Source organism: Bos indicus, chromosome 24 (assembly GCF_029378745.1).
Source record: "Bos indicus isolate NIAB-ARS_2022 breed Sahiwal x Tharparkar chromosome 24, NIAB-ARS_B.indTharparkar_mat_pri_1.0, whole genome shotgun sequence".
NCBI classification, from domain to species: domain Eukaryota; kingdom Metazoa; phylum Chordata; class Mammalia; order Artiodactyla; family Bovidae; genus Bos; species Bos indicus.
Window position 1 is genome coordinate 57,210,934 of NC_091783.1, and position 11,655 is coordinate 57,222,588.

Genomic DNA, 11,655 nt, shown 5'->3' on the forward strand with positions numbered 1-11,655 from the left:
AGGAGGGAGGGAGAGAGGCAGCGAGACTGTATTGGGTACCTATATTCTATATTGTAGAATAAATTACCCCCAAACTGCAAGCGGCAGTTGTTTTCTCACACTGCCTGTGGACCAGGTCTCTAAAAAGGCTGCCATCGAGGTGTCATCTGGAGCTCATTTAAGATTGTTTTTTAGCAGTTTGTGATGAAAGTTGTGAGATAACACAAATATACAGAACACCTCACAGATTTGTGTGCCGGCTTCGTACGGGGGCCATGCTAATCTCTGTTACCATTCCAGTTTTAGGAGATGTGCTGCCGAAGTGAGCAGAGTCTGAGATTCTTAAGTCTCACCTGGGTGATGCTCTTCCCAAAGGCTCCTGTGGGTGTCAGGAGGACTCACTTCCTCAGGCTGTTGGACTCAAGGCCTCAGTTCTTCGCTGGCTCTTGGCCCGAGGTCTCCCTCAGCTCCTTGCCATGAGGGCTTTTCCGGTGGGCAGTGTCCTTAACCAGAGCAAGCGAACAAGAAGGCAAAAGAGTGTGCAGGCAAGACGGAAGCCACGGTCCTTGGTTTCCCCCCTTTTGCCGTATCCTGTTCCTTAGATTCGAGTCACTTGGTCCAGCCTACACTCCAGGAAAGGAGTTGTACACCAGGGCATGAATCCCAGGAGGTGGCAGGGATCCCAGGGCCATCTCAGGAAGCTACATGCCACACCAACTAAAACCCAGACTGTAGTGCCTTTTCATAACCCAACCAACGAATGACATTTATCATTTCTGCTGTATTTTAACTGGTCACACAGACCAGCCCTACTACAATATGGGAGAAGACTACACAGGGGGTGAATTCCAGGGGGTGGAGGTAAGTGGGGGCCATCTTAGAGGCTGCCATCACAGCCCAACCAGTGAATTTCTCCTCTTCATCCTGCACAGAGACCCCAGAGGCTGGCTCATGTAGACACATCAATGGGCTCTCTGTCTTTTGGGCGGATGTAGCCAGTAGGGAGCACTGGCAGGGATGGGGTGAGCTCGGGTTCTTCCTGCTCCAGCTCCCTCATGGCAGGCTGGCTGCACCTTCCCCTGAAGGCCACAGACTGTCATCTGAATTGTCTTTCATGCATTGAGTGTCATCTGATCCATAAAATTGGATGCACACAGAGGTATCCCACTGGAAAGAGGAAAGAAAGTGCGTCTACAGGGCTGGGCCTGAAGATTCCCAGAGCACCTGCTTTGAACAGAGATATCCCACTGGAAAGAGGAAAGAAAGCGCGTCTACAGGGCTGGGCCTGAAGGTCCCAGAGCACCTGCTTTGATGGCACCTCTTGCCTCTTCCCAAGCCACACCCACACACTCAGGATTGCCCCACACCCAGTCTCTGACACCTGCATAATCGGCTGGCACAAGCCAGTATTACAGCCTTGCTTGGGTGCGGCTCTCAAAAGACAGTGGTGGGATGTCCCTGGCCATCCAATGGTTAAGACTCTGTGCTTCCAACGCATGGGGCACAAATTTGATCCCTGGTCAGGGACATGCCACATGCTGTGCAGTGCAGCCAATAAATAGATAAACTAAAAAAAGATATAGTTTTAAAGAAGACAGTTTCAAAGGGGAATCGTCTCAGATGCTAGAACTCTCAGTGGATGACTGGCTTACCACGTAGGTGCGTAGAGGTAGCACGAGGGACTGATGGACACTGGCTAAAGGGCTGACCAGTTAATCAGGGGCTTAGAAGGAACAAGATTAGAGGTTAGGTATGGTGGTCTGGTGGGGAGTTATGTGGATGAATTTTTCTGAATGGGCACATAATGTGAAGATATCTTGCCCCATGTAAACACCCCTTAGAAGGCATTCGGTGGAGTGGAGGTCTTTGTAAACTGTGGAAGTTGGCTTTCCCTCCCCGACCCTCCAAGTCCCCCAGTGCTTGTTCAAAGAAACCATACACTGTGGCTACAGTAACAGGCTGGAGGCTATGAATGAGTTCAACTACATGGGCTTTCATCAAAGCTGAACTGGCTGGCTGATTACCACTACAGAGGACCCAGCTGACAACAATGGAAACTAACTTTGAAGACTTCAGTTCAGTCACTCGGTTGTGTATGACTCTGCGACCCCATGGACTGCAGCATGCCAGGCTTCCCTGTCCATCACCAACTCCTGGAGCTTACTCAAATTCATGTCCATCAAGTCAGTGATGCCATCCAACCATCTCATCCTCTGTTGGCCCCTTCTCCTCCCATCTTCAATCTTTCCCAGCATCAGGGTCTTTTCAAATGAGTCAGTTCTTCACATCAGGTGGCCAAAGTATTGGAGCTTCAGCTTTAGCATCAGTCCTTCCAATGAATATTCAGGACTGGTTTTCTTTGGGATTGACTTGTTTGATCTTGCGGTCCAAGGGACTCTCAAGAGTCTTCTCCAACACCACAGTTCAAAAGCATCATTTGAGGACTTGATGGGACACTAATCTTTGAGGCGACCCTGTGTCCCACTGGTAGCTGGTGAATTGTATTTAACCCCCGGGGTGAGTGAAGTCGCTCAGTCGTGTCCGACTCTTTGTGACCGCCGTCCATGGATTTTCTAGGCAAAAAAACGAGCGGGTTGCCATTTCCATCTCCAGAGGATCTTCCGCACCCAGGGATCAAACCCAGGTCTCCCGCGTTGCAGGCAGACACTTTACCATCTGAGCCACCAGGGAAGCCCTTTAACCCCTGAAGGAGGCAGCAACATGCCCGTCAACTATAGAGTGAGTCACCGTCCAGACAGGATGTACCCTCCCTGCCTACAGGGCCAGCATCTGTGGACTTAGGATATGCCCTGTCCATCTCCACAGTACATAGCATCTTCTCTAACCAGGGAGAACACTCAATGACGAGTGACAAGGGGCTCATACGTTCTGGGGGCACTTAGCACAGGGCCTTACACTCCGTAAGCGCTTGATAACTAGCTGTTGGACGGACTGATTTAGTCCAGCCTATCTCTCCGGAAACAGAACTTCCCTTTACAGATCACGGAAAAGAGTCACTTTCAAGAACAAACCGAAGTTTGTCGGTGCTCACGAGGGAATGAAGGAATTCAATGAATGGCCTTGCTCTTCTTTCTTCCTCCGACTCTGGCCAGCTGGGGGTGTCCTCTTCTGGTGGTCCTGGCTGTTCGGCCCCGCGATCGCCCAGGGTTCTTCTGATCCCTGGGTGGAAATTCCCTTTGCTCCACCAGGAGCCGAAGGGGAGTCAGCGTTCTAACACTTTAAGGGCCCCCGCGGGCCACCGTAGCGGGCCTCCGGCTTGCGCTCCGGGTTCCTGACGCCGGAGCCGCCATGCTGTCTTCGGGCACATCCGCGGTCCCACCCCTGGGCGCGCTTTCCCGGGTGCGCGCGCACCTCCCAAGTGCGGCGGGAAGGCGGGGCGTCACATTGTCCTCCGGGCGACGCTCTCAGCGCGCAGTCTCCTAACCGAATCACAGGGCTCATTAGAGCTGCCTCATGCGCTCGGTTATTTGCTCCTCGAAACAGTTTTGGAGAGAGAAGAGGCGAAAATCCCTGTGAGCGTCTCTCGGGCACGTTTCCCCGTCCCTAGGCCGGGAACGGGGTGGAGGGGTGGGACGGGGAGGGGAGGTTAATTGTTTGCTAATTAACAAATCGGTCAAGCAGTCCAAAAAAAAAAAAAAAAAGCTTAATATTTAAAACTGGTTTGAAATTGCAGACATAAAAGTAGGGTTATGATTACGGTGAAGCTATTGATTTAAGGACCTGAAAACATAACTTTCCTTTTCCTTGTAAAGTTAAATTTAAGCACTTCACTTCGTTATTTCTGTGATTCCCAGAACGCCTTCATGGTTGTCAGCTGCTACCTTTATCTTATCATGTCTCCCTAAAAGTGAATGACATTATTTGGAAATCCTGCTGTCCTTTAAGGAGGGTGAATAACGGGGCTCTAAAGCCAGATACCCCACGAAGCGGGGCTCTTACTTTGTGCCTCGGTGACCCTGGTTGCATTCCTTAACTTCTCCGAGCCTCAGGGTTTTCGTCTGTAAAATGCTAATAACCCCCTGGAAAGGTTCCCTTTGTGAGGTTAACATGAGGTCAGGTTACACAGAAAGTGTGTGCTCGGCCCCTATAGAGAGCCTTCTGAATTAGGACGTAAGTGGTATTGATAGTTAGTCATTGTTCTTTTGTTTCACGATCCTGCAAAATCAAACCTTCAAGCCTTCAAACTGCTGAGGGCTGCTGGTGGGCCCTCCCCATCCCGTCCCACCCTCCTTCACCCCCAGTGAATTCTGGCCAGTATTCCAAGTATCTCAGACTTTGCAGATCCTTTCCAATGCCCAACTCGCAGGAAATGCCCTCTTTGCAGCTTCAGGCCATTAAATAGGAGCTTTCTGAGTCTCAAAACTCCACAACTTTTCAGCTTCAACACCTTTCCTTACCTTATAGTTCAATGTAAGAAGTACAACAGTTGACTCTTGAACAACATGAGTTTGAACCAGTATGAGTTGTCCTCCCCCAAAAGTGCTGGCTTCCCTGGTGGCTCAGTGGCAAAGAACCCGCCTACCAATGCAGGAGACTCGGGTTCCATCCCTGTGTCGGGAAGATCCCCTGGAGAAGGAAATGGCAACCCGCTCAAGTATTCTTGCCTGGGAAATCCCATGGACAGGGGAGCCTGATGGGCTGCAGTTCATGGAATTGCAAAAGAGTCAGACATGACTTGTGGACTAACCAATAATAGCAATAGCATACTACAGTACTACACTCTGGGGGTGGTTGAATTTGCAGATGGTTGATTATAAAGCTATATTTGGATTTTCTGCCAAGTGGGGATTAGTGCCGTGACCCCTCAACCCCTGTTTCTTTGAGTTGTCCTGGGTATAACATGGGATTTGGGGTAGCCTTGAAGAAAGGTGAAGACAGAATCAGATGGAAGAAGAGCAAGAGAAGCTTTCAAGGCAGTGAATTGTGTCTCTGAAAGCAGTGAGGTGGACCTCCTCCAGGTAATTTGGAAAAGCAGTCATGGTACCAGTTTAGCAGGAGCTGAGGCTCCTGGGGGTCTCTGGGAGTCCCAGAGGCCCAGCTGGTAATTTCTTGGTTGATGAGGATTGTTGTTGCTGTTGCAGCAGATCCAAGTGAAGGTATTTTCACCCCAAGTCAGAAAATCTTAAGAAATATCCCAGTCTCGGACAAACCCAGTGAATGGAAAAGAGCTCTTCCGAGTCCGTGTTTACCTCAGCCGCTTCAGTCGCGTCCAACTCTTTGCGCCCCCACGGACTATAGCCCGTCAGGCTCCTCTGTCCATGGGATTTTCCTGTCCGGAATGCTGGAGGGAGTTGCCATGCCCTCCTCCAGGGGATCTTCCCAATCCAGGGATTGAACCCCAGTCTTCTGTGTTGCAGGCTGATTCTTGACCTGCTGAACTTTGGAGGAAGCCCCCAATATTTACTCAAGATGTTTACAATGATGAAATCCTGATGCAAGTATTCAAAAAACTTGAACCATAGCTCTATTTTTAGAAATAGTCCTTAGTGTTACCTCTATTAAACTCTTCAAGAAGCCTCCTATAGGATTTCCATAGACTAGAAGCCTCCTGTAGGATTTCCATAGACTTAGAAGCCTCCTGTAGGATTTCCATAAACTACAAGCCTCCTGTAGGATTTCCATAGACTAGAAGCCTCCTGTAGGATTTCCATAGACTAGAAGCCTCCTATAGGATTTCCATAGACTAGCTTACTCATTAAGCAGCTTGGCTCCACACTCGTTTTGTAATGAACCTGCAAGATGAGTCCTATTTGGCAAATTGACCTCTAGCCTAAAGGTTGATTCTTATCACTTGGAAGAATTGATTCCTGATGCCAAAAGCTAGTGGAGCCCTCCCTCCTTGGCTTCACAGTCCAGATCTAGTATCTTTAATCCCTGGTGGGAAGAAACAGAAGCATTCCAGGGCTTGTGACAGCACCTTGAGAATGAAGAACATTGATCATTGCTCCAAGTGGAGATCATAGGTTATTCTGGAGTGAGTGACATAGATCCTGAATTTGGCAAGAGCACCCTGGCCTTTTCACCACCATACTGGTTGGGAAGTGTAGATTTCTCTTCTGTGTTAGAATTTCCCTTCCTCTTCAGTTCAGTTCAGTCTCTCAGTTGTGTCCAACTCTTTGCGACCCAATGAATCGCAGCACGCCAGGCCTCCCTGTCCATCACCAACTCCCAGAGTTCACTCAGACTCATGTCCATCGAGTCAGTGATGTCATCTAGCCGTCTCATCCTCTGTTGTCCCCTTCTCCTCCTGCCCCGGATCCCTCCCAGCATCAGGGTCTTTTCCACTGAGTCAGCTCTTCCATGAGGTGGCCAAAGTACTGGAGTTTCAGCTTTAGCATCATTCCTTCCAAAGAAATCCCAGGGCTGATCTCCTTCAGAATGGACTGGTTGGATCTCCTTGCAGTCCAAGGGACTCTCAAGAGTCTTCTCCAACACCACAGTTCAAAAGCATCAATTCTCAGCCTTCTTCACAGTCCAACTCTCACATCCATACATGACCACAGGAAAAACCATAGCCTTGACTAGACGGACTTTTTTTTGGCAAATAACGTCTCTGCTTTTGAATATGCTATCTAGGTTGGTCATAACTTTCCTTCCAAGGAGTAAGCATCTTTTAATTTCATGGCTGCAGTCCCCTTCCTCTTATATTTATTGTAAACACTTTCATTATAATTTGATTCAATTTTTGAGGCTGGGGAATTCCCTGGCAGTCCAGTGATTAGAACTCCTTGCTTCCATTTCAAGGGACGTAAGTTTAATCTCTGGTTGGGGAGTTAAGATCCCGCAAGCCATATGGCTCCCAAAAAAGTTTTGAGACCATTTGTTTTCTTTCTCTTCTTTCTCTTTTTTATGCCCCACTATTCAGCTTGTAGAAAGTTAGTTCCCCAACCAGGGATTGAACCCAGGCCCTTCAGCAGGGAGAGCAAAGAGCAACCACTGGACTGCCAGGGAATTCCCAAAGCCAAATTTCTGATACTTTAAGAACTTTGAGAGTTATTTCTTCCTATGCATCCTACAAATGAGCTTATCTTAGCCGATAATTGATTGGATGGTAAATCTGTACTGGTCTTTGAATACGGAACATCCTCTCAACTTTTATTGATGCTACCATTTATTTAACATGACCTTGGGGGCTTCCTTGGTGGCTCAGATGGTAAAGCGTCTGCCTGCAATGCAGGAGACCTGGGTTCCATCCCTGGGTTGGGAAGATCCCCTAGAGAAGGAAAGGGCAACCCACTCCAGTACTCTTGCCTGGAAAATTCTATGGATGGAGGAGCCTGGTGGGCTACAGTCCATGGGGTCGCAGAGAGTCGGACACAACTGAGCAATTTCACTTTCACTTTCCTTTTTCTTAAGATGTTAGACTCTTCAGAGGTCAAAGAACAACGTGTGTGTAAATGGCCTGATAGAACATGGCTCTCAGTCAGTAACTATGAACGGGAAACCACCGTGGCTTGGGATTCCCAGGCACCCAAGGGGGCACAGTAAACCTCGGAGGGCTGCTGGTCTAGGGAGGAATATGTGGGCTAGGGAAATCTTCTGAGAGGATTTGTGACTTAAGTAGGAAGAAATACCAACTCAAACTATCCTTTTTTGGTTTAAATATAATTTCTTCTGTTGTGGTTGTTATTTAACTTTTGGAGTTGTTGTTCACTCACTCAGTCATGTCTGATTCTTTGCCACCCCACGGACTGCAGCACACTAGGCTTCCCTGCCCTTCACCATCTCCTGGAGCTTGCTCAAACTCTGTTCATAGAGTTGATGATGCCACCCAACCATCTCTTTCTCTGTCACCCCCATCTCCTCCTGCCCTCAGTCTTTCCCAGCAGCAGGGTCTTTTCCAATGAGTCGCCTCTTCAAGTCAGGTGACCAAAGTATTGGAACTTTAGCATCAGTCCTTCCAATGAATATTCAGGGTTGATTTCCTTTAGGATGGACTGGCTTGATCTCTATGCTGTTCAAGAGACTCTCAAGAGTCTTCTTCAGCTTCACAATTTGAAAGCATTAATTCTTTGGTGCTGAGCCTTCTTTATAGTCCAACTCTCACATCCATACACGACTACTGGAAAAGCCATAGCTCTGACTAGACAGACCTTTGTCGGCAAAGTCCTGTGGTCACTGCTGAGGTTTACAAATTTGCTGGGGCTTCCCAGGTGGCTCAGATGGTAAAGAATCCACCTGCAGTGCAGGAAACCTGGTTTTGATCCCTCTGTTGGGAAGATCCCTGTAGAAGGAAATGCAGCCCACTCCAGTATTCTGGCCTGGAGAACCCCGTGGTCAGAGAAGCCTGGTGGGCTGCGGTCCATGGGGATCACAAGGAGTCAGACACAACTAAGAACTAAGACTTTGACTGTGAGTGCACACTTTAACAGCATCATCTTTTAGGGTTTTAAATAGCTCAGGTGGAATGCCATCCCCCCCCACCCCACCTACCCCCACAGCCCCACACACACTGGCTTTGTTCGTTGTGATGCTGCCTGAGGCCCACCTCACACTGCGGGATGTCTGGCCCTAGGTGGGTGAGCACACTGAGCTGTGTCACTGAGACTTGTTTAGTGTACCTCTTCTGTGTATTCTTCCCGCCACTTAGTCTCCTGCTTCTATTAGGTCCTTGCCATTTATGTCCTTTACCGTGCCCACCTTTGCATGAATATAGCTTTATAATAATTCTTGAAATCAAGTGGTACTAGCTTCTCTGACTTTATTTTTCTTTCTCGTTTTGGCTATCATAGGTCCTTGGCATTTCCACTTGAATTTTAGAATCAGTTTGTCAGTTCTTACCGTAAAAAAACCTATGCAGTTTTGATTGGGAGTGTGTGAATCTGTAGATCAGTTTCATTGCCGCCTCCTCTGTTGTTTTGTATATGAAAGGTAGCCGCCACACACAGTTCTGTACCCGTGCTTCTCACAAAACAGTGAATCATGCAGATCTTTTTCCCTGGTAGTCTCTGCTGTGGTTTCATGGCGTTCTGCCGTCAGCACGTACTTTGCTTCGTTTAACCAGTCTCCTGTGATGGATTCCTAGTTCACTGCCAGTGTTTTCTACAAACAGTGCTGCAGTACAGTCATTGTACATGTCATTTCCCCTGTGGGAAACATTTAGCTGCAGGATAAATTTGAGAAATGTGATTGCTAGGTCACAATGTATATACATGTGAAATGTTAATAGATAAGTTGCTAAGAGTTTTATCAATTTATATTCCTACCAATAATAAAATAGGGGGTTTGTTTGCCATAGTATCAGTATTGCATTGCCGACCTTTTTCTTTTTTGCCAAGTTGATAGGTGAACGTGGTCTACTAAAATCATTTTGATCTGGATTTCTCTTATTACAGATAAGATTAAACATCTTTTGTGTGTGTGTGTAAGAGCCATTTGTATTTCTTTTGCTGTGATTTATTTGTGTGCTTTGCCCATATTTTCTTTTTTTTCTGTTGCATTGTTGGAGTCTTTCAGATCCAAGGAAGTCTTTGTTTATTAGGATAATTAGCTTTTTGACGTGAGTTGCAAATATATTTTTATCTACTTTACCATTTATCTTCTTCTTGTACTTTTTTAAAATAAGGAAGGCTTTTACATTTTTACATTTGAACTTACTAGTCTGAGTCTTCTTTGGAGGCTTTGGACTTTTAGTCTTTTTTTTTTTGGATGTGCGCGGGGCTTGTGGGATCTTAGTTCCCCGACCTGGGATTGAAACTGGGTTCTCAGTGAATGTGCAGAGTCCTACCCACTGGGCCACCAGGGAATTCCCTAGTCTTAATTAGAAAGCCTTTCTCTACTCAGTCTGTATTTGAATTTTCTCATGTTTTTCTTCTAGTGGTTTTATGAGTATTTTTACATTTAAATCTTTTATTTACTTGAAATTTATTCTACTGTAGTGTAAGGCATTCAATTTGTTTTCCTGTTGTGCCAGTGCAGTGAAGGTGAAGTCGCTCAGTCGAGTCCGATTCTTCGCGACCCCATGGACTGCAGCCTACCAGGCTCCTCCGTCCATGGGATTTTCCAGGCCTGTCTGTCTCCCATTGACCTTTGAGCTCACCTTTATGTGTAGTAAATTTCCACGTATGTTTGAAGGTATTTCTGGACCTTCTAAACTGTTCCATAGAATGTATAATCATGCATCAGAATCACATTGTTTAAATTACTTTTAAAATTATATGATTTAATATATGGTAGGGGTAGTCTCTCCACATTGCTTTCTCTTTTAGTTTCCTGGCTTTTATTGTAGTAATTTTCATGTGAACTTGAGTCTGTCTATTAAAGAAAATAACTGGCATTTTTATAGAGATCATATGCCTTTTATATACTAGGAAAACTACTCTTTATGGTGTTATAACTGATCTAAGAACACAGCATGGCTTTCAGTTGCTTAACTATTCTTGTGAATTCACTACTGTTCTAAAGCTTTGTTCATATAGGTCTTAATTGTCAACTTTATTCCTCAGTATTTTATCCTTTTTTTTTTTTTTTGAAGTTGTAAACATAGTTGTGGAGGAGGAAATGGGGACCCACCCTAGTATTGCCTCGGAAATCCCATGGACGGAGAAGCTTGGTAGGCTACAGTCATGGGGTTGCAAAGAGTTGGACATGACTGACTAAACAACAGTAACAGCAAACATTCGACCTTGAACAACACAGATTTTAACTGCATGGGCCCACTTTTTAGATAAGATTTTTTTTTCCGTTAATATTGCAGTCAGTACTGCATGGTCCATGGTTGGTTAAATCCATGGATATGGAACTACAGATATGGAGACCCAACTGTCAAGTTTTATTCGGATTTTCAGCTGTGCAGGGGCCAGCCTCTCTAACCCCTGCCTTGTTCAAAGGTCAGCAGTACTATCTTTTCCCCATTATATCTTCTGTTTGTTGTTGCTGATAAATGAAAGTTATCCTTACGTTTGTTTTGTTCCCACTATCGTGTTGAATTCTTACTGTCATAGTTTCTTTAGTTGACCTTCCTGTGTTTTCCAAAAATAAAACCATTATCACCTTCAACGATCGTAGATTTCTTTCCTTTCCCACAGTTATTATGCATCTAATTAATTTTTTAAATCTAATTGTATTGAGACCATTTTCCCTCCTTTAAACTTCTTCCTTTTTGTGTATTTGCTTTGATTTTTTGCATTGTGTTATTTAGAATTGCTTTCAGCCACAAGTAGCAGAAACCCTAACACGGCTTAAACAAGGAAGGATGTATTGTTCTCATACGGAAGTAGTCTGGAGGTCGGTTAGCAGTCAGTCAGCAGTTCAGCCTTGTCAGTAATCTAATCTTCCCTCTGCCATCTGTCAACCCAAGTTGACGCATAACGTTAACCATCACAGTAGGTGTGGGGTTTTCTTCTGTTGTAATGAAAATGTTTTGGAACTTGATCTGTGTGGTGGTTACACAGCACTGTGAACTCCTGTACTAAATGCCTGAGCTGCACACTTTAAAATGCTTACTTTTAAATTACATGGATTTCACATCAACTGAAAAAATACTAGAAAAACAGATTTTCTTTTTATACAAAACAAAAACAATGGTAAAACTACCGTAGATTTCCGGGTTATACGTGCTCATTTGGGGATCAGCTTAAATGTCTTCTCTGCATATAAATATGAAGAAGTAATGATGCCTCTAATGGACGCTGCCGATGGGCTAGCTCACTGCTC

General features: G+C 45.8%; 1 non-coding gene across 1 annotated transcript; it reads right to left on the reverse strand.

Annotated features, from left to right (window-relative positions):
* Positions 1 to 204: 204 nt before the first annotated feature.
* On the reverse strand, positions 205 to 309 carry LOC139179546 (U6 spliceosomal RNA). Its single transcript, XR_011563913.1, has one exon. It is a non-coding gene; the product is annotated as a U6 spliceosomal RNA (small nuclear RNA).
* Between the last annotated feature and the right edge of the window lie 11,346 nt (positions 310 to 11,655).